The 24,422-nt window shown below is 33.4% G+C and overlaps 1 pseudogene; it reads left to right on the top strand.

Moving 5' to 3' along the window:
* LOC105469871 (putative solute carrier organic anion transporter family member 1B7) overlaps positions 1-24,422 on the top strand; it is a 77,110-nt pseudogene that overhangs the window by 16,504 nt on the left and 36,184 nt on the right.

Here is a 24,422-nt window from a genome sequence, read left to right as displayed (position 1 = left end):
TATAGTATTTTCACTTTATCTGGTGTTAGTTGCAGGTTGCTTCCAAATCTTGGCTATTGTAAATAGTGCTAAATCAAAAGTAGGAGTGCGGTTATCTCTACAATATATTGATTTATTTTCTTTGGGATATATACTAAGTAGTGGAATTGCTGGATTGTATGGTAGATTTATTTTTAGTTTTTTGAGGAACCTCCAAACTGTTCTCCAGCATGGTTGTACTAATTTACATTCCCACCAACAGTGTGCCAGGGTTACCTTTTTTCCACGTGTTCATCAGCATTTGTTATTGCCTTTCTTTTGGATATAAACCATTTTAACTTCAGTGAGATATCTTATTGTAGTTATCTGATGATCAATGATGTTGAGTATCTTTTCATATGTTTGTTTATCATTTGTATGCCTTCTTTCAAGAAATGTCCATTCAAACCATTGGCCCATTTTTTTAATGGATTATTAGATTTTTTCCTATAGCGTTGTTTGACCTTCTTATATATTCTGGTGATTAACCTCTTGCCAGATGAGTAGTGTGCAAATATTTTTGCTTATTCTGTGGGTTGTCTCTTTACTTTATTGGTAGTTTCCTTTGCTTTACAGAAGCTTTTAACTCAATGGAATCCCATTTGGCCATTTTTGCTTGTATTTCCTGTGCTTGTGAAGTATTACTCAAAATTTTTTTGCCCATCCTAATGTTCTGAAGATTTTCCTTAAGATTTTCTTATAATAGTTTCATAGTTTGAGGTCTTAGATTTACGTCTTCAATGCATTTTGATTTTATTTTTTTATATGGCAAGAGATAAGGGTTGAGTTTCATTCTTCTGCATATAGTTATGCAGTTTTCCTAGCACCATTATTGACGAGACAATCTTTCCCCAGGATGTGTTCTTTGGCACCTTTGTTAAAAATCAGTTTTCTCTAGGTGTGTGGATTTGTTTCTGGGTTATCTATTCTTTTCCATTGGTCTATGTATCTGTTTTTATGCCAGTACCATGCTGTTTTGGTTAGTGTAGCTCTGTAGAATAATTTGAAGTGTGATAATGTGATTCCTTCAGTTTTGTTCTTTTCTGCACAGGATATCTTTGCCTATTCTGTGTCTTTTGTGATTCTATGTAAATTTTAAGATTTTTTTTTTCTGTTTCTGTGAAGAATGTCATCAACATTGTAATAGAGACTGCATTGAATCTGTAGATTGTTTTGGGTAGTATGGACATTTTAACCACATTGATTCTTCCAATGCGTGAACATGGAATGTAATTCCATTTTTCTGTCTTGATTTCAATTTCTATCCTCAGTGTTTTAAAGTTTTCATTGTTGAGATATTTCCCTTTAGTTAAGTAGACCTCCACACATTTAATTTTTTTGTGACCATTGTAAATGGGATTTAATTATTGTATTCAGATTGTTCACTATTGACATATAGAAATGGTACTAATTTTTATATGTTGATTTTGTATCCTGCAATTTGACTAAATTTGTTTAACAGTTCTAATAGTTTTCTTTTTCTTTGGTGGGGTCTTAGATTTTTCCAAATATATGATTATATCACCTGTAAACAAGGATAATTTGACTTCTTTTCCTTTTGGATGCCCTGTATATCTTTCTCTTGTCTAATTGCTCTAGCTAGGTCTTCCAGTATGATGTTGAATAACAGTGGTGAAACTGGTTGGACTGGTCATATTCCAGATATTAGAAAAAAGATTTCAGTTTTTGCCCACTCAGTATGCTACTAGCTCTGTGGGCCTGTTATCTGTGACTTTTATTACATTTGGGTATATTCCTTGTATATCCAGCTTTTTGATGGTTTTTACCATGAAGCATTGTTTAATTTTATCAAATGATTTTTTAGCTTTCATTGAAATGATTATATGGATTTTATCCTTCACTCTATTGATATCTGTGTCATGATTGATTTGCATGTGTTAAACCATTCTTATATCCCTGGGATAAATCCAACTTGGTCATGATGAGTGATCTTTTTAATGTATTATTTAATTTGGTTTGCTAGCAGTATGTTGAGGACTTCTGAATCAATATTCATGAGAGATACTGGCTTGTAGTTTTCTTTCTTTGATATGTGTTTGTCTGGTTTTCGTAGCAGGGTAATTCCGACCTTGTCTTAGGTTGGTTTTGCCACTAAAATGAATGGCAAATACTGCAGTTACTTTTGCACCAACCTAATAGAATGAGTTTAGAAATATTGTCTCCTTATCTATATTTTATAATAGTTTGAGCAGAATTGATATTAATTCTTCTTTAAATGTTTGGTAGAATTCAGCAGTGAACCCAGCAGGTCCTTAACTTTTCTTTACTAGGAGACTTTTAATTACAGCTTTAATTTCATTACTTGTTATCGGTCTGTTCAGGTCTTGGATCTCAGTTCAGTCTTGATAGGTTTCATATATTTAGGAATTTATTCATTTCCTCTTGATTTTTCAATTTATTGACTTATGTTTGCTCATGGTAGCCTCTAGTGGACCTTTAAATTTCTGCAATATCATTTGTAATGTATTCTTTTTCATCTCTGATTTTACATATCTGGGTCTTTTCACATCAGTCTGGATAAATTTCTGTCAATTGTATTTATGTTTTCAAAAAACAGATTTTTTGTATTATTCATCTTTTGCACTGTTTTCTTTATCTCACATTTATTTATTTCTTCTTTCATCTTTATTATTTATTTTCTTCCATTAATTTTGGGTTTAGTTTGCTCTTGTTTTTCTAGTTCTTCAAAATGTATCATTAGATTAATTATTTGAAGTTTTTCTTCTTTTTGATGTGAGCACTTAAAGGTATGAATTTCTCTCTTGGTACTACTTTTACTGTATCTCCTAGGTTTTGGTATGTGCTTCCATTATCATTCATTTCAAGAAATTTTTCAATTTCCTTTGTAATTTGTTCATTGACCCCCTGGTCATTCAGGGGCATATTGTTTAATTTCCATGTGTTTGAATAGTTTCCAAAATTCCTCTTGTTATTGATTTCTAGTTTTATTCTGCTGTGGCCAGAGAAGATGCTTGATGTGATTGCTTTTTTTTCCTTAATGTTTTAAGACTTCTTTTGTGACCTAATATATCATCTCTCTTTAAGAATGATTCATTTGCTGATGAGAGAAAATGTTTATTTTGGAGCCCTTGAATAAAATATTCTGTAAATATGTACTAGGTCCACTTGTTCCATAGCTCAGGTTAAGCCTGTTTCTTTCTTGATTTTCTGTCTAATAGATTTTTTCAATGCTGAAAGTGAGTTGTTGATATTTCTGGCTATTATTATATTGAAGTCTGTCTCTCTCTTTCACCCTAATAATATTTGCTTTATATTTCTTGGTGCTTCAGTGTTGGGTGCATATATATTTACAATCCATTTATTCCCTTGCCTAATTGAACCACTTGTTATTACATAATGACATTATTTGTCTCTTCTTTCAGTTTTGTCTTGAAATCTGTTTTGTCTGATGTAAGTATAGCAACATTGGCATGTAATAACATCTTTTGCCATCCCTTCATTTTCAGCCTGTGTTTATGGTGAATTATGTTTCTTGTAGGCAACAGATCATTAGGTCTTGTTATATCACCCATTCAGACACTCTATTTCTTTTGATTGGAGACTGTAGTTAATTTACATTCAATTTTATTAATAGGTGGGGACTTACTCCTGCTATCTTGTTATTTGTTTTCTTATGGTTTTGGGGTCTTCTCTTCTCCCTTCTTGTCTTTCTTTTAGTGAAGGTCATTTTCTCTAATGGAATAATTTAATTTCTTCCTTTTATTTTTTAGTTTTTGGTCTGTCATAAGTATTTTGATTTGAGATTACCATGAGGCATGCACATACTTATTTATAACCCATTATTTTAAACTGGTAATAGCTTAAGACGAATGCATAAAGAAAAAATGCAAAAAGAAAAAAAAAAAAAAGAAAAACTAATAGGCTGGGCACAGTGGCTCATGCCTGTAATCCCAGCACTTTGGGAGGCAGAGGCAGGTGTCACCAGAGGTCAAAAGTTCAAGACCAGCCTTGCCAACATGGTGAAATCTCATCTCTACTAAAAATACAAAAATTAGCCAAGTGTGGTGGCAGGCGCCTGTAGTCTCAGCTACTCAGGAGGCTGAGTCAGGAGAATCTCATGAAGGTGGAGGTTGCAGTGAGCTGAGATCGCACCACTGCACTCTAGCCTGGGTGACAAGAGCAAGACTCTGTCTCAAAAAAAAAAAAAAAAAAAAAGAAAAAAGAAAACTGATAAAACCTCTATACTACAACATCATCCTCTTATGTTTAAGCATTTTTTTTTGTTTCTCTTTGGATCTTATTTACTGTGTATATCTCAAAAAGATTTGTAGTTACTATTTTTTATTGTTTCATCACTTAGTCTTTCTACTTGAGTAGTTTGCACACCATAATTACAGCAGTATAATATTCAGTATTTTTCTGTGTGCCTACTTTTGACACTCAGTTTTTTAACTTTGGATGATTTCTTCTAGCTCATTAACATTATTTTCTTTTAGATTTTAGAACTCCCCTTAGCATTTCTTATAGGACAATCCTGGAGTGCATAAAATCCCCCAGTCTTCTTTTTATTAATCTGGGAAGGTCTTTATTTCTTGTGTTTGAATTATATTTTTGCTGGACATAATATTCTAGGGTAAAAGTGTTTTTCTTTCTTTATCCTTCACATTTGAGAGTTGGGTTGCTAAGTGCCTTGAGGTACTCTTCTTCAGGTTATATTTGCTTGGTTTTCATTAACATTCTTGTACTTGAATGTTGATATTTTCTCTAGGTTTGAAAAGTTCTGTAATGTTATCCCTTTGAATAAACTTTCTACCCTTTCTCTATCTCCCTTTTAAGGTAAATAACTCTTAGTTTTGCCCTTTTGAGGTTATTTTCTGTATCTTTTAGGTGTGCATCATTCTTTATTCTTTTGTCTCTTGTGACTGTGTAATTTCAAACAGCCTATCTTCAAGATCATTATTCTTTCTTTTGCTTGATCAATTCTGCTTGTAAGAGACTCTGAAGCATTCTTTAGTATGTCAGTTGAAGTTTTCAACTCTTAAATTTGTTCTTGATGGATTTTAATAATTTCAGTCTCTTTCCTTTGTTTTGAGAATTTTTTTATTTTTAATTTTTTGAGTATATAATAGGTGTATATATTTGTGGGGTACATAAGATGTTTTGATACAGGCATGCAATATGAAATAAACACATCATGGATAATGGGGTATTAAGCCCTCCAGCATTTATCCTTTGAGATACAAATAATCTAACTACATTCATTAAGTTATTTTAAAATATAAAATTAATTTATTATTTACTATAGTCACCCTATTGTACTATCAAATAGTAGGTCTTATTCCTTCTATTTTTTTTGTACTGATCAACTGTCCCCACCTCCCACCTCCAATCCTCTACTACCCTTCCCAGCTTCTGGCAACATCCTTCTTCTCATTATGCCTACAAGTTCAATTGATTTGATTTTTAGATCCCACAAATAAGTGAGAGCATGTGATGTTTGTCTTTCTGTACCTGGCTTACTTCACTTAACATAACAATCTCCAGTTATCTCCATGTTGATGTAAATGACTGGATCTCATTCTTTTTATGGCTGTATAGTACTCCATGTGTGCCAAATCTTTTTTATGAATTCATCTATTGATGGACACTTAGGTTCCTTCCCAATCATAGCTATTGCAAACAGTGCCACAACAAACATAGGAGTGCAGATATGTCTTAAATATATTGATTCCCTTTCTTTTAGGTATATACCCAGCAGTGGGATTGTTAAATCATATAGTAGCCCAATTTTGAGTATTTTGAGGAAACTCAAAACTGTTATCCATAGTGGTTGTACTAGTTTACATTAATACCAACAGTGTATGAAGGTTCGTTTCCTTTTCTCTATGTTCTCACCAGCGTTTGTTATTGCCTGCCTTTTGAATAAAAACCATTTTAACAGGGTGAGATATATCATTCATCAGATATCTCATTGTAGTTTTGATTTCCATTTCTCTAATGATTAATGATGTTGAACACCTTTTCATTTGCATGTTTGTCATTTGTATATCTTCTTTTGGGAAATGTCTATTCAAGTCTTTTGCCCTCGTTTTGATCAGATTATTAGAATTTTTTCTATAGAGTTTTTTGAGCTCTTTATATATTCAGGTTATTAATCCCTTGTCAGAGGGGGAGTTTGTAAATATTTTCTCCCATTGCATAAGTTGTCTCCTCACTTTTCTGGTTGTGTCTTTTGCTGTGTGAAGCTTTTTAACTTGATGTGATCCCATTTGTGTATTTTTATTTTGGTCACTTGTGTTTATCAGGTATTGCTCAATAACTTTTTTCGCCCAGACTAATGTCCTGATGATTTTCACCAGTATTTTCTTATAGTAGTTTCATAGTTTGAAGTCTTAGATGTATGTCTTTAATCAATTTTGATTTGATTTTTGCATATGGTGAGAGACAGGGGCCTGGTTTTATTCTTCTGCTTATGGATATCCCATTTTCTCAGCACCATTTATTAAACAGACTGTCTTTTCCTCAGTGCACACTTTTGGCACCTTTTTCTAAAACGAATTAACTGTAGTTGTGTGGATTCTGGATTCTCTATTTTGTTCCACTGGTCTATGTATTTGTTTTTATGCCAGTAGCATAGTGCATGTTGTTTGGTCTCCATAGCTCTGTAGTAAAATTTGAAGTCAGATAATAGGATTCCTCCAGATTTTTTTTTTCCTTAGGATAACTTTGGCTATTCTATGTCTTTGTGTTGCATATGAACTTCAGATTTGATTTTTCTATTTCTGTGAAGAATATTATTGTTATTTTGATAGAGATTGCATTGAATCAGTAGATTGCTTTGGGTAGTATGGACATTAAAACAACATTAATTCTTCCAATCCATGGACATAGAATATTTTTTCAATTTTTGTTGCCCTCCTCAATTTCTTTCATCAATGTTTTAAAGTTTTCATTATAGAGATCTTTCACTTCTTTTGTTAAATTAATTCCAAAGTATTTGTGTCTATTGTAAATGGGATTACTTTTTTATTTCTTTTTCAAATTGTTCACTGTTAACATATAGAAATGGTACTGGTTTCTATGTTGTTTTTATACTGTGCAACTTAACTAAATTTGTTTATCGGGTTGAGTAGCTTCCTTGTAGCATCTTTAGGTTTTTCTACATTTTAGATCATATCATATGCAAACAACTGTAATTTGACTTCTTCCTTTCCAATTTGGATGCCTTTTATATCTTTGTTGTCCGATTGCTCTAGCTAGGACTTCCAGTATACTATGGTGAGTAAAAATGGTGAAAATGGACATCCTGGTAGTGTTACAGATTATAGAGGAAAGGCTTTCAGTTTTCCCCTTTCAGTATGATACTAGCTGTAGGTCTGTCATATATGGCTTTTATTATGTTGGGCTATGTTTCTTCTATCCTCAGTTTTTTTAAGGTGTTTTATTATGCAGTAATGTTAAATTTTACCAAATGCTTTTTCATCATCAGTTGAAATGACCACATGATTTTTATGTTTGATGCTGTTGATACAATGTGTCCGGTTGATTTATTTCCATATATTGAACCATCCTCACCTTCCTGGGATAAATGCCACTTGGTCATGGTGAATGATCATTTTAATATATTGTTGAATTTGGTTTGTTAGGATTTTGTTGAGGATTTTTGCATAATTACTCATCAGAGTTATTGGCCTGTAGTTTCCCTTTCTTGATATGTGTTTCTCTGGTCATGGTATGAGGGTAATACTGGCCTCATAGAATGAATTTTGAAGTATTCCCTCTTCCTCTATTTTTTGGAATAGTTTGAGTAGTATTGGTATTCATTATTTTATTCTCTTTGTTAAATTTATCTGATAGAATTCTGGATTCCTTCTCTGTGTCATCTTGAATTTCTTTGAGTTTCCTCAGAACAGCCATGTTGAAATCTGTCTGAAAGAACACATACGTCTGTTTCACCAGGATTAGTTCTTAGTGCCTTATTTAATTTAGTTGGTGAGGTCATGTTTCTCTGGCTGACCTTGGTGCTCATAAATGTTCACTGTTGTCTGGGCCTTGATGAGTTAGATATTTATTGTAGTTTTTGCAGTCTAGGTTTGCTTTTACCCATCCATCTTGAGTTTGCTTCCTAGTTATTTGAAGTGACTTAGGTCCCATGATCAGTGATACTGTGGTTTGTGCAGTCTTATAGAGGTACTGCCTTGGTGGCCTCAGATAAGATCCAGACGAATTTTCTCAATTACTAGACAAAGACTCTTGTTCTTTTCCTCTATATTCTCCAAAACAATGAAATCTCTCTCTTTCTGTACTGAGCTGTCTAGAACTTGAGGCTCAGTGATGCGAGCACCCTTTTGCCCACCACATTTTCAGACAACAATGAGGATTCATATTTTTTCCATGAATAGTTATTAAGTGATCCATGGGCTTAAGACTCCAATGATGACAGCTGTCCAGTCATGAAACCTGAAAAGTCACCAAGTACACACAATCTCAGGAAATGAGAACAACGTCATGACTGATTTCTGGCCCACAGCAACTGCAAGATGTCATCAAATGTTAGACTGATTCTAGTTTCAGAGATAACAAAATACGAAAAGAAGAAATAGTGTCTTAGAATTTAGGACGTATACTTTACTTTATTCATCTGTGGAGGACTGCAATCATTATCATTATTTCCCAGGACCTACTGTATTTCAAAATGATTTTTGACTGACTTCTTCTATTTATTCTAGGCGCTATCAGGATAACTCCTAAGGACTCTCGTTGGGTTGGAGCTTGGTGGCTTGGTTTCCTTGTGTCTGGAATATTATCCATTATTTCTTCTATACCATTCTTTTTCCTGCTCCCAAATCCAAATAAACCACAGAAAGAAAGGAAAGTTTCACTATTTTTGCATGTGCTAAAAACAAATGATAAAAGGAATCAAATAGCTAATTTGACCAACCGAGGGAAAAATATTACCAAAAATGTGACCGGTAAGTAATTTACATTCATTGTCAAGTTGGAGTTGTTAATTTCAATGAAAGGGAGTAATGAGTATTCAAAAGTAATAAAGCATACTGAAATCATCAAGAGTTAGCTTTCTGGCCGGGCGCGGTGGCTCAAGCCTGTAATCCCAGCACTTTGGGAGGCAGAGACGGGCAGATCACGAGGTCAGAAGATCGAGACCATCCTGGCTAACACGGTGAAACCCCGTCTCTACTAAAAATACAAAAAACTAGCCGGGCGAGGTGGCGGGTGCCTGTAGTCCCAGCTACTCGGGAGGCTGAGGCAGGAGAATGGCGTAAACCCGGGAGGCGGAGCTTACAGTGAGCTGAGATCCGGCCACTGCACTCCAGGCTGGCGACAGAGCGAGACTCCGACTCAAAAAAAAAAAAAAAAAAAAAAAAAAAAAGTTACCTTTCTTCTGCACTAAATTTAGCTGAATTATTTTTCTGAAAGTCATACTAAAGTTGACAAATATTTCTTGAGCACATAACAAGCAGACGTGGATTAGGATTTTGCTCTTGAGCAGGCAGAAACCAATCAAAGGCTACAAATAAAACATCAGTTCCTTATAAGCCAATGAGTATATATTCATTGTAATATTATGTAGTGTAAACTGTGAGGGTTAAAAAGATTATAATATTTCATTCATTCACTTATTCAACAAAAGGTACCAGCCACCACACTATGCCCTGGTGATAGAACATCACTTTTGTTTTTCAAAAACCTAGTGGATAATATTGAGAAGTATATAGATCATTGTAAAAAAGTATCTTAAGTAGTGGTAAGGTAATAATACTTAACTATTCTCAAGTGGAGAGATAGAATAAGGAGAAGGAATTCAGGAGAGGTTTCTCTGTAGTTAATTGGAGTAAGATTATTTTTCTTGCTAATCAAAATTATATATATGATTTAATTAAAATTATATATATGATTTTGTTAAGATTATATATATAATTTTTATATATATAATTGTAGCTTATCTAAGTATTCAAAAATGAAGTGGAAGCAATAGTTTTAATTAAAGTAATTGAAGTCAGTAATGTGAATTAGGATACTTTACCACTTGATAGTGACTCCTCTTTTGAATATAAGCCCTGGCAGGCTAATGGAGAACCACTGAGAAGCAGTAATTGAGAGAATGATCTGGCAGCAGCCAGAGCAAAATATTTGAAATGGTAAGGTATTGACAGCGGTTTTCAGATCGGGACAAAATGGTGAAGTCGTAAAACCTAAAGTAGTGCAATCAGCACCTAAACTCTTGGCAAATGTTTCAAGTTTTTACTGAAGTAAGATTACAAACTTCCCAGGGTAACCCATGCTTTCCTTTTTGTCAGTTCTTTCACTTCCTGTTTGTTGTTGTTGTTATTGTCTCCTCTCTACTACACTAACCCAAGGGCAATGGGATGATGGAGCCTTGTGTATTCACTCGTGAGAGTGGATTGTTCAATTTCAACTGCATTGGTAGCTTGAAATTGTCCATGGTAGGAGAATTTACCACCATACATTACCATGGAAATTGAGAAATCCTACAAATCAAGTTTTCCAACCAACAAATCAGTTGTTAAACATTTACCAGCATACCACTGTTTTAAAAGTTTTGTAATTTAACCAGCATACTAAAAATAGAATATCAAGGAATTTTTATTTTGTGTATGCTATGTTTCTACTTTATCTAATCAAATCCATAATAACTAATGGATTTTCAAACCTGTAAGAGTCAGAGTTGACTGTTAATCCAAAAATAATAAAGAGGATAATGAAGATACAAAAATGGTACAATTGTAACATTGTCTATATTATGAGCTGGTGTTTTTGGGGGGGTAGTGACGTGAATTGTAAAGAGAATCTTAATTATTAACAAGTGCCTATTAGGAATGGATAACATACCTAAATACCTATAGTCAGAAGAAAAAATATATTAGATTTATTCTCTATGTTCTCGATTAAAACTAAGACTAATTGGGAAGTTTAGAACGTTGGCCTAACAATTTTAAATATTGTTTATTCTTGCTATACATTTTCTTACCTCTTTTCTGTTCTGTGTCATTTCCTTAACTGTATTTTGTATTATTATAATCAGAGGAAACTATTTTTTAAAGAAACTACTGTTAGTACTGTTCATATCTAATGAAAATCTTTAGAGGTCTATAGAGAACAAGGTCTTTCAAAGCCCGTATCATCCATCTCTCAATAACCATTTCTGGGCCTGTCTTGCTGTACTCTAAAACTTCCTGTTGTTCTAAGTAGTTCCTGCCACCTTTAACTTCTGTTATAGTTGACCTGGCAATCACAGTACCAGAACATAAAATTTCTGCCATGGACAGAAGTTAGAAATTTGTTATCACACCTATTTGTAGGCATAGGTTGTTGTACTGTTACTGTCATAATGTCCCTTGGGACCAACATTTTTATCCCCTCCCTCTCTTTCTTGCATCTTAACACAGGGGATTTATAATACTGCCAGATTTACTGAGGCAGTATTTTATGGTGCAAAAGCTGTATACCAGGGAAAAAATAAGTCTGAGCCTTTATACTAATTTTGTCTTTAAAGTTTTTGAACATCAGAGATTGTATTTTTGTATCTTAGATTATGCTGTCTTTAATTTAAATTTATATTTAACAATTTTATTTTAATATAATAATTATATTATTCAGTGCTAATACATAAGGGACATCACATTTCTTTTCTTTTCTTCTTCTTCTTCCCCTCGTCCTCCTTCTCCTTCTTTCCTCTTTTCCTTCTCCTTCTCCTTCTTCCTCTTCCTCTTCCTCTCCTTCTCCTTCACTGTGACAGGGTCTGGCTCTGTCCCCTAGGTTAAAATGCAGTGGCATGTATATGACTTGCTGCAGCCTCGATTTCCCAGGCTCAAGTTATTCTCCCTCATCAGCCCTCCAAGTAGCTGAAATGATGGGAGTGTGCCACCATGCTACTCTAATTTTTGTATATTTTGTAGAGGGGGGATTTTGCCATGTTGCGCAGTCTGGTCTCTAACTCCTGGGCTCAAGCAGTCTGCATGCCTCTGCCACTCAAAGTGTAGGGATTAGAGGCATTTTAGCCACTGCACCCTGTGAACATCACATTTCTGATTCACTTTTTTTTTTTTTCTGGGACTCCTAGTATATTGCCTAGTACCCAATTGAAAACCAAACATTAGTGGAATGAATGAATAAATTAATTAATCTATATGTAATAGTATGGTAGAGTGTCAAGGATAACCAAATGTTAAGCGAACAAAGTAAGTTACAAAACAGCATTTATGCATGATGCTATTTGGAAGTAAAATGAACTAAACCAACACATAATAATATGCATATGAAAAATATTGAAGGGATATAGTTATACTGTTAACAGTAGCATTGAAGGGTACTCTTTCTGTGTTATGTAGTTTTGTAATTTTAAATCTTATATAACTCATATTTACAAAATTCAGATATTAATGTATTTAAATTACATTGAAATATTTTGTTTACTTTTATAATTCTACAGGTTTTTTCCAGTCTTTGAAAAGCATCCTTACCAATCCCCTGTATGTTGTATTTGTAATTTTTACATTGTTACACATGAGCAGCTACATTGCTTCTATTACTTATATCATTAAAATCATGGAGCAACAGTATGGTCGGTCTGCATCTGAGACTAACTTTTTGTTGGGTAAGATATATTTTTACCTGTTTGCTTGACAAATGAAACATTACTGAGTACTTGTGTTAAAAGACACATTTTATTGTGAAGGTGATTTCACATTTTACTAAATATACTTTTAGTATCTCTCGTAACATCTGTCAATATTGTGACATAACCACTGTTCTGCATTTGAAGTTGCATCTCATGTTAGATGAGTTCTAAAAACAAAGTTGCTTTTGAATAAAACATTTAGATGTGGTATCTGCATAATTGGATCTTACAGTGCTGAGATCCTGAGACAAACCCTTTTGTAATCTAATCGTGATAATCCTGTTATTCATGGACTGAAATAAGGCCTCAGCCACTTACAGAACATATGATATTGATGTTTTTTAAAAAAAGAATCAATTTAAATGTATCACAAAATATGCATGATTCAAAAAAATATCATATTTTAGAGAGTATTTTTTTGCTACAGTATCTATTTTCAGTGTCATATTGAGACATGCCTATTAAGAAGTTATAACACTTTGTAGAAACTATTCTACAAATCTATTATACAAAACTATCAATTTGTAGAAGCATTGTAGAAGTTTGACAAATATGTGATGAGTTTAAAAAATTTATCAAGTGGTATGTGACTAGGTCATGAGTACATGAGAAAATAAGAATTAGAAAATGAATGTACTGAAGCACTAGACCAGGCACCTGGATGATCTCCCTGTTGAACTTCAAAGTTTAAACTTAAAAGTTAACTTTTGACTCCCAATAACTTGATCTGAATTTTTTGTTAGAGGAAACGTCATCTTTAATAACTCTTATAGGACATGGTAAAATTGTAGGAGGAATTGACCATTTTTAATTCTGTATGTTGATCTTTTTTATTGTACCCTGGTACAATGTGTACCCTAGTATATATGTGTTTTGATGAATAAGGATGAGACATTGCTTCAGGAATTCAATTCTAAATCTCTGGGAAAATTTGAAGTAAGCTTCAGAGGTTTGGAACTCTATTGTGAGAGATGTAAAGGATTTTAGATGGCAGGCTCAAAATCTCATAGGAAAAAAGAGTTTGTTTTGTTGTTGTTGATTTCCAGAAAAAAAGAATGTGCTTCACAGAAATAATCTGTTCAGACACACAAATATCCTTAGCCATTGCCTTTTGCTCTTGAAGAAACCAAACCCTCATAACTGGCAGGAAGAAATTATTTTTGTCTCTCTTATATGGTACACTGGTCCCCCTACCTCCACCTTAGTCTGCCACCCTCGTCTTAAAGAAGTTATATGATGGGATGAATTTGGTTCATCCAACCTCGTACTGTGTTTCATATAAAAACACGTATCTGAAAAAAGTATATATTTATATCTATTCGTTTAAATATATCTATTTAAATATGTGTATTTATTTTTATATATTCATTTAAATAGATATATTTAAATATGTGTATATATTTTTATATACATGTACATTTTTTTATATATATACACTAATGTTGGCAATAGGAAAATGACCTGAAAAAGATTACACAACTACATATATTTATATATATACACATATATATTTATATATATTTATGTATTTATATATTTTATATATTTATTTATATATTTATTTTATATATTTATATATTACATAATATATTATATTATATGCATAATATATAAATATATGTAAATATATGTGAATATTTATATATTATACATATAATATAATAAAATAATAAATATTATAAATAAATAATATATAAATATAAAATATATATTTATATATATTTAAGAGTGTGTGTGTGTATATATATCTATTTACAGCTTTTTTCTCTTCTTTTATTTCTAGGAATCCTAGCCCTACCTGCTATTGCAATCGGCATGTTTTCAGGAGGATATATCATTAAAAAATTCAAATTGTCTTTAGTTGGACTCGCCAGATTGGGATTTTGTTCTGCAACAGTGCATCTCTTATCTCAAGTTTTATATTTCTTTCTAATCTGCGAAAGCAAATCAGTTGCCGGCCTTACCTTGACCTACGATGGGTTTGTATATATCATTATATCAATTGCATAATATGTTAACCATACAATTAAAAGATTATGTGTAAGGAAAATAGGGTAGAAAACAATTGTAATTAAACTTTCTTTTCATTGAGAGAAATTTCATTTTTGAAATTCTTAAAATGTTCACTCCCTAAGACCTTAAGGTGATTTTATTCTTTCAGTAAAGAAAAACAATATAGGTTGAAATAATAACGTCTACAATTTATGGGTAATTGTAATGAGTGGTGGGTAATTTTATCTGCATTTTATAAATGAGAAAGTAAAGACTTTGCCTTTTTATTCACATTCTCTCATGAAGGTATAGTGATATTTTAAGACTATATGATATATGTTGATGCCACCAGTCTGACAGCTAAAAATATGTGTGCTTATGTATTAAAATGTATTAATATTAACTTCTACCAGAGTGTCTATAGATATAACTAATTAAAACAAAAAAAATTGGGTCCTTCAATACTTTTTGAGACTCTGAAGGACTCCTAAGAAAAAACGTATTTGAAAACTGTCGAAAAATTATTTTTCCCCAAAAGTCTCTATGAGGTTGACATTTTTTACAAAGAGTAGTCACATTGCTAAGCTATGGCAGAACTAATCTGAACACAAGAGGATCTGATTGCAATTTCTGGACTAGGTCATTATCTTAGTCCATTTCAGCTGCTATTGTGTCATTTGTAAATACACAGAAATGTATCTCTCACAGTTCTGGAGGCTGGAACATACAAGATCAAGGTGCTGGGAGATTTGGTATCTGGTAAAGGCACGCTTCCTAGTTCATAGATTGTGACTTCTAGCTGTGTTTAGTCATGGTGGAATATGCAAGGGGTCATTAACTCCATTCAGGAGGGTTCACCCTCATGACCAGATCACATTATGACAGCCCTGTCTCTTAATACCTTCACATAGGAGATTAGATTTAAATCTATGAATTTAGGGGCGCACAAATATTTAGACCATAGCAATCATAAACCTTTCTCCATAGCTACTCCCAGTAGGATGTCCTCAAGCAAAATAATGAATTAGATGACTTTAAATGAAATTATTAATAATGTGTTTTCTAAATTACTGATGGACTTTTTTCTCAATTTAAATGACATACTTATTTACAGGTACTTCATCAATCCCCAATCATTAACGAATTTTTGCAAAACAAAATAATCTTTAAAATCTTGAAGCAGAAAATTTATACAAATAATATGGTTTATAATTTTAGCCATGATTAAAATTATATTTAATAATTTATAGCCTTATTATAATGTAAATCAGTTTAAACATATTGTAGTGTCGCTTAAAAAATATACAGAACTTTTCTAGCCCTTTTCAACTGATTCTATTATTTTTTGTTTTTCATTCTTTAGAGGTTTGGCTCTAACCAAAATGAATTCTTATTTTATGTAGTTAAGATACAGATTTTAAAGTTCAACCACATTAACTAGCATCCATAGATTCACAGAAGTTTATAGTGACCTGAGAGGAACTTCAATCTAATGCCATTCCCTTTATCTCACCGCCCCCCCCAAAAAAAATGAGTCTAGAAAAATAAAGTTACTTTTCTAATGTGAAACTTCTTGATGGAATCGTAACAACCTCTTGTGTAAGTCTTATCTAATCCCTGATCTATTTTTTAAGTTTTACTTTTTCTAAGTAATAAATCGTGTCTTGGTATAGAAGGAGAGTTACAAGCATTAAAAAATTAAAAGCATTTTAAAAAACCTATTTTGGCATTATCAGATCAAGTTTCTTGATCTAATTAAAGAAAATCCTTTATTTCATTTCTCTCTTCTTTCCCTCACCTTCCCTCCTCCTTTATTTCCCCTCTACTTCCCCCTTGTCTCTCTCCTCCTCTTCCTTCTTTTCTTCCACTATCTTCTCTTTCTCTCTTTTTGATATATGTCTATCGTATATTTTCAGAAATAGTCCAGTAAGATCTCATGTAGATGTACCACTTTCTTATTGCAACTCAGAGTGCAATTGTGATGAAAGTCAATGGGAACCAGTCTGTGGGAACAATGGAATAACTTACATCTCACCTTGTCTAGCAGGATGCAAATCTTCAAGTGGTAATAAAGAGCCCATAGTGAGTATTTGTTTTTGTTTTCCCTTCTCTCCTTAATCAAAATCACATATTTGATTTTTTAATAATTGCTTATCGTATCTTCCTATAGCTAAGGTCTCCAGTATAAAGGATAAAAGATTTCAATATTATCTGTCATTGTGACGGATGTGAAGTATAAACAAAGCTTCATATGAAGTCCTGCTTAGGACACAACCAAGATTTTCTGTTATTTGAATTCTATTTTGAGATTACCCCACTTTTTTCTTGAGAGTGTAGAAATATGACCTATTAAAATTTAATCCACTTAGGATTTCTAAGAAGCATCTGATTTGACTGAAGCACAGGATTTCAATTAATTTGGAATTAATTTATCCATCAGAAGTTAGAGGAAAGTCCTGATTAACGTGTTGTCAGCACTACCTACTTTACTGGGACAATAATCTATGTGCATTTTTATATATACATCCTGATGTGTTTAGCTAGGGGCTCACTGGGGCTTTTGACTTTCCAATAAATTAATCAAGGATTTATGCTCACTTAACTGCCCAGTTCTCGATTTCCTATGTTGATTTCCTCACAGCCAGCACTTCTGTTACCCAGGATAATTTAGTATCCTGCTCACTTGTTGCCAACATATCCATTAGAAATTCCATTTTTTTCCTTCACTCAAAAGGTTTTTTTCCATGTGAGCCTCAGGTTTTTCCCAATATCCTGGGTAACTCCCAATAGTTGGAAATTGGGTATGGTATCCCGCATACCTACCATTCACTCAACGTCTCACAAAGTTGTGTAATCATTTTTCAGGCCATTTTCCTATTGCCAACATTAGCAACATAGTCAGCTATGATAATTACTCTCCACCACACTCTTCTATGTTTCATTTTTAAACATTTTTCATCTTTCCCTTGCCCACTGTCATGCTGATATATCATTGAAAGGCATGGAGAAATTTGAAGAATAAAGCATCCTAGGTTCCTTGAAGATAGGCCATAACTTTAATAAACTTGCAAAACATATATGGCCCAAAGACTATACTTAAAAGCCCACATCTCATATTCCTCGACTATAATATCTTTCAGTAAGGGTGCCCTCATTTAATCCCTAGTTTCACTTTGCCCAACAGTGAAGATCTGAAATAAACATAATATTAGAATCCTAAAAAGAGCTCTGTCTACATGGAGATATCTTCTTAATATGGACAATGGCTCTACCCTCTGGGGGCTACTGCAAAATTCCTTTACTAAATCCTCAGTTAAAAAAAAAAATCTCTTTATAAAATAATGTTCTCTGTATCAAATTTGGTTTTATTGGCCAATGTGCTTTCTCTAAAAAGATTGCTCCATATTATTCTTAGTGGAAAAAAAGAAGGATTAGAGGAAGCTTGGTGGAACTATAAAAGTATAGATTTAAATTCTTTTAAAATTCTTCCTTCAGTAATTATTCTTTAGCACTAGTAGGTTAAAGGCAAACTTCCCTTAAACTTTTGTTTAGCCTAGAATCAGAATAGATTTTTTTTAAAGCCACCTACCTACAAACACTGCCTGATTAAACCTCTCAAATCACTTGATCCTAATGTTCCCCTTCTGTACTCTTACCATTAGTCAGGACATTCTGTTGTGTTGGACCTCTCTGTTAATAATATTAACTATTTTATTATCTGTCATTATGGTCTTGAATGCTGCTTTCGACTGCTTAAATAGAATTCTGGCATCCATGCCCATCTCTATTTCCTCTGTACTCTGTCCTATTTTCATGAGTGGCTCTAGTTCCAGATTTCGGCCCCTTTCAACCTGCTGTATTTTCTGAAGTTTTGGGGTAATCCTTCCCCAGGCATGTCACTAATACTTAGTAGAGATTGTTAAAGTGAGTAAAAATGCATATTTTAGGAAGTAAGTGTGGTTGAAAGAGCAATATTGAAAACAATTTATATTGATGAGAAAATTATATACAGTTTCATACACTAATTTCTTAAATTATTTCCCAATTTTAATATTAAGAATTTATTAAATGTTAATATTCAATTACATTATCTTATACAGAAAGTAATTCAGGAAGCAATTTTGTCTTTCATTATTAAGCAACTGTATTTTTATAATATTTTTAAAACTATAAATATTTTAGTTTGAGACTTCTTTAAATATAATGGAATGTATTCATAGCCCAGTTGCATGTGGCAAATGTATTTGGTAATATTTCAAAAATTATTTTTAGGTGTTTTATAACTGTAGCTGTGTGGAAGTAACTGGTCTCCAGAACAAAAATTACTCAGTGCATCTGGGTGAATGCCCAAGAGATGATGCGTGTACAAGGAAATTTTATGTTTATTTTGCAATTAAAGTCTTAGATTCTTTCCTCTGTGCACTTGGACTTACCTCATATTCCATGCTGGTGATTAAGTAAGTATGATGTTTTAAAACACTATCATGTATATTAAACTAAAAACACACCCAATGATATACATATTTTCCGTATTTAGCTCAAATTCATATTTTGTTACATTTTAATTTTCTGGGAATTCATTTTCTTAGAATTATTATGATATTTCAATGCTATCATTAATAATATAATTTTGTCTCTAATACTTCCATTGTGAAATCTAGACTCCATACATTCTTCTTTTATTGAGAATCTTAAGACACACACTGATTGACAATTGCCTCAATTGTAAATGAGTCTCTATATGATTCAAAAAGAACTTTTAATTTTCAGTTGCCTTGGATCCTAATGGGCTAGTTAGAGGAAATCATCTGTTGATTTCATTGAAAGAAAACATTTTGCAACAAGATATAAATATAAACTTCCATGTGTGATGAAATTCTAATGCTGTAAATTTACCCACAGCATGGCTTCTGACCTAGTATCCCTTAATACCATTGTAGACAGAAGAAAAGTGTATGTAAAGAATTCATTCCTTTCTTCACTCATTAAACAGATATTTAGACAGGATGTGATGCTTAATGAAGAATATTTCTTGGTAAATAAAACCAATAAGGTACCTGTTGTCTCATAGCTTAGAAAATCGACGAGCGACCTGAGAAAAATAAGTCTTAAAATAAACACATAATTACAAATTGCTCTTAGTCTTAATAAGGAAAAAGACTGCTAATAAATGGAATAAAAAGAGAAATGAAATTTGGGAGTGAAATGAGAGTATATGAGGGAAAGGACTCACAAAGTACATCTTAAAAGAAGTGATGTTTTATCTAAAAGCATACAGAAAAAACCGAATGAAGGGCTTTCAGGAAGAGGGTCTAGGTACTGATTCCTTAAGACAGGAAAGAACTAGTGTGTTTGAAGACTAAAAAGAATCCAGTTCATTGGACCATACTGAGTGAGAGGGGTATGGCATAAGATAAGTTTGGAAAATTAGGGAGGAAGCAGATAATGTGTGCCCTACTGGCCAATATAATAATTCAGTCAACTAAAACTGTAAACATGTAAAGACAGGCATGTGGATCTTAAAAATATACATGATAAGTAGAATAACCTGGGTTAACATCTGATTGTACTTTTAAAACATACTAGTTGATCATATTCATGGTCTGCTAACAGCATGACATGATAGAAAAAAAAAATGTGTTTTTAAATTTTGTTAACATGAAAGTAAACCTGTAAACTAAATTTACAGTTGTTAAATTTTGACCCTGACTGCAAGTCTTATCAAATTATTTATAGTAAATATTCCACAAATACAGCTTCACCTTCAATATAAAATGTCTACTCAGAGGGAGAAGCATATATTTGCTAAAATACAATTTCATTAAAATAAAAATTCACCTCAAAACCTCATACTAGTTTGTATCTCAACATGTTTCAACTTCTTAATTAAAACTTTTTCATGAGGAGAGTTTTAAAAATACTGTTTCATCCTTGATAATTATGATTTATCTAATTAGGAAAGTTATGAAATCAACATTACCACTTGTCAAAAGCATTTATTAATCTCTCACTAGCCTTTGATTTTCTTTGAAGAAAAGTTTTGTGAAGCAGACTAGAGAACACAGATATAAAATATGAACTTCAGTCTGTTAATGATTTTCTAATGCTTATATCATAAGACTATTGCTAAAACTAGACTAAGCAGGAGTGTAGGCATTTACTCATCCAATACATATTTATTATGTGTGTCAACCACAGGTCCATGCAATGAGGATGCAAATGTGAATGAAAGTGGTAAAACTTCATTGGCATCCAGTGGGCATGGGGAATGGGGGATGGATTGGCAAAGGAGAAGAACTAATAAACAAATAAGCAAGTAAATATGTAAAATAGGGTAAGTGTGCAACACTAGAAAGAAGGATCAGAGTAAGAAAATAGAAAAAGTAGGGATAGGTAAGAGACACTAGTTCAGACATTGTGCACTGGAAATCATATGATAAGAAGCCTAAATGAAGAGCTGAAGAGTGAAACTACAAGCCATGCTAAATGGGGCCAGGGAAGGAACAATCTAGGCAAGGTAGAGCAGAGGTAAAGCCCTGGTGTGGAGCATACTTGACATATACATGGTCAGAAAAAAGTGTGTGAGGAAGAGAGAGGTATGAAGCACAATGACAGAGCTAGCATGATCCAGATTATGTTGTTCAAAGGAAAGTCTTTGGAACTTATTCTAAACGTGTTCAGAAGCCCTAGAGGGTTTAAGTGTTAGTATTACCTAATGCTTATGGCTTACCTCATGAGAAGAACACTCGAACTGTGCATGCAGATGGAGCGTGTTTTTGGAAGACAAAAATTAAATCATGGAAAAGAGAAGGCTATGATCATTCTTCACAAGATGGGGTCTCCACTGAGCATGGTTATGATTAAGGAAGTGGGAAGTGACTTGAGTCTCAGTCTTTGTTTTGTTTTTTAAGGCAAAGCCAATATAATTTGCTGCTCAATTGAATACGGCAGGTGAGAGAGAGAATTTAAGGATGATCTGAAAATTCTGATCTGAGTTCTGAAAAAATTATAGTACTGTCGAACAAAATGGGAAAGACTAAGGAAGAGTAGTTTTGGGAAAGTGGACAAGTAAGACTTCTTGTGTCTCTAAAACTGAGCTGCCTGTTAGATACCTACCGACAATGTCATTTGTAGAATCTACTATTCAGGAGAAACACTAAAGTTAGAAACATAAATTTTAGAGTTAGCAACATACAGATGCTATTTAAATTCAGTGCTCTATTGAGATCTTCTAGGGACTCAGTACAGATAGAAACTAGATCCTAGGACCAACACCTAGTGCTCTAACTTTAGAAATCAATAATAGAAGAAGCCAGTGAAGGAAACAGAGGAAGTCCCGTGAGTTATGAGAAAAACTGAGAAAAGATCATGTTCTTGAAGCATAATGAAGAATATATGAAGTAGTGAGTAAAGCGACTATGTCAAGGGCTGCTGAGAGTTCACAGGAGTTAGGGACTAGAAAGTGACCCTCAGATTTCATTATATGCTGATCACTGTTAGCCCAAACAAAACTGGTGTATGAAGAAGGAAGGGAAATATAAGGCTGCTTTGGTTATTAAAAAGTGTTTCATTTTTATGGATTTAGGGGTACAAGTGCAGTTGTGAAACATGGATATACTGTGCAGTGAAGTATGGGGTTTTGTGTTCTCATCATCTGAATAGAGTACATTGTATCCAGTAGATAGTATTTCATCCCTCCCACCCTCCCGTCCCATCCCATCCCTGCCACCCTCTGCCAACCTCCCACACTTTAGAGTCTCTAATGGTCTATTGTTTCACTGTGTATGTCCTTATGTACCCACTATTTAGCTCTCACATCAAAGTGAGTACATGCATTTTTTAACTTTCTGTTTCTGACTCATTTCACTAAGGATAATGGCCTCCAGTTCTACCCATAATGCTGCAAATGACTTGACTTCATTTTTTATGGCTGACTAGTATTCCATGATATATACATATATATCAAATTCTTAATCTAACTCTCAGTTAATGGACATTTAGATTAATTTACGACTTTGCTTTTGTCATTAGTGCTGTCATAAGCATACGAGTGCAGGTATTTTTTGTTTGTTTGTTTTTGTTTTGAGACAGAGTCTTACTTTTTTTGCCAAGACTGGAGTGCAGTGGTGGGATCTCATCTCCCTGCAATCTCCGCCTCCCAGGTTCAAGCAATTCTCCTGCCTCAGCTCTGAGTAGCTGGGATTTCAGTCACCCACCACGATACCTGACTGATTATTTTGTATTTTATTTTATTTTATTTTGTTTTATTTATTTTAATTTTTAGTGGAGATGTGGTTTTCACTATGTTAGTCAAACTGGTCTCAAACTCTTGACTTCAAGTGATCTGCCTGCCTTGGCCTCCCTAAGTGCTGGGATTGCAGGCATGAGCCACTTCACCCAGCCACAGGTGTCTTTTTAATAAAATTATTTATTTTTATTTAGGTAGACATCCAGTACTGGGATTTCTGGATTGAATGGTAGTTCAGTTTTTAGGTCTTTGGTAAATCTCTATACTGTTTTCCATAGAGGTTGTACTAATTTACATTCCCACCAACAGTGTATAAGCATTCTCTTTTCTCCTCATCTTCACCAACATCTGTCGTTTTTTGACTTTGTAATAATAGCTATCATAAGGATATAAGATGATACTGTGATTTTAACTTTAATATCTCTGATGATTAGTGATGTTGGGGATTTTTTATATGTTTATTGAACACTTGTATGTCTTCCTTTGAAAAATGTCTGTTCATGTCCTTTGCCCACTTTTCAATGAGGTTCTTTTTCTTTTCATTGAGTTGAGTTCCTCATATATTATGGATATTAGCACTTTATCAGATCCATTGTTTACAAATATTTTCTCCCATTCTGTGGGTTGTCTGTGTCCTCTGTTGATTATTTCTTTTACTCAGCAGAAGGTTTTCAGTTTAATTAAGTTCCATTGGCGTATATTTGTTGTTGTTGTATTTGCTTTTGAGAATGTAATCATAAATCCTTTGCCTAGATCAATGTCCAGGAGAGTTTTCCTAGGTTTTCCCCTAAGATTTTTTATAGTTTCAGGCCTTACATTTAAGTCTTTTTTTTTTTTTTTTTTTTTTTGAGGCGGAGTCTCGCTCTGTCGCCCAGGCTGGAGTGCAGTGGCGCGATCTCGGTTCCCGCCATTCTCCTGCCTCAGCCTCCCGAGTAGCTGGGACTACAGGCGCCGCCACCACGCCCGGCTAATTTTTTTTTTGTATTTTTAGTGGAGACGGGGTTTCATTGTGTTAGCCAGGATGGTCTCGATCTCCTGACCTCGTGATCCGCCCGTCTCGGCCTCCCAAAGTGCTGGGATTACAGGCTTGAGCCACCGCGCCCGGCCACATTTAAGTCTTTAATCAATTTTGAGTTAATTTTTATATATGGTGAGAGATAGAGATTCCATTTTATGACTGCATATATGACTCTCCAATTTTCCCAGTACCATTTATTGAATAGAATGTCCTTTCCTCAGTGTATATATATTTTTGCCTTTGTCAAAGATCAGTATGTTGTAGGTATGTGGTTTTATCTCTAGCTTCTGTAGTCTGTTCCATTAATCTATGCATTTATTTTTATACTATTACTATTTATTTTGGCTTATAGACTTGAAGTATAATATAAAGTATAATATAATTAGAAATACTGAACAAATAATGAGTAATTAAATTGAATTGAATCAGTAATAAAAAAGAAATCTCCTAATAACAATAAAAAGTGCAAGAACAGTTGACATCACTGCCAGGTAAGGTAGTGT

Source organism: Macaca nemestrina, chromosome 10, assembly GCF_043159975.1.
Source record: "Macaca nemestrina isolate mMacNem1 chromosome 10, mMacNem.hap1, whole genome shotgun sequence".
NCBI classification, from domain to species: Eukaryota; Metazoa; Chordata; class Mammalia; order Primates; family Cercopithecidae; genus Macaca; species Macaca nemestrina.
Note: the sequence above shows the minus strand (reverse complement) of the source record. Positions and strands in the feature narration are given on the sequence as shown.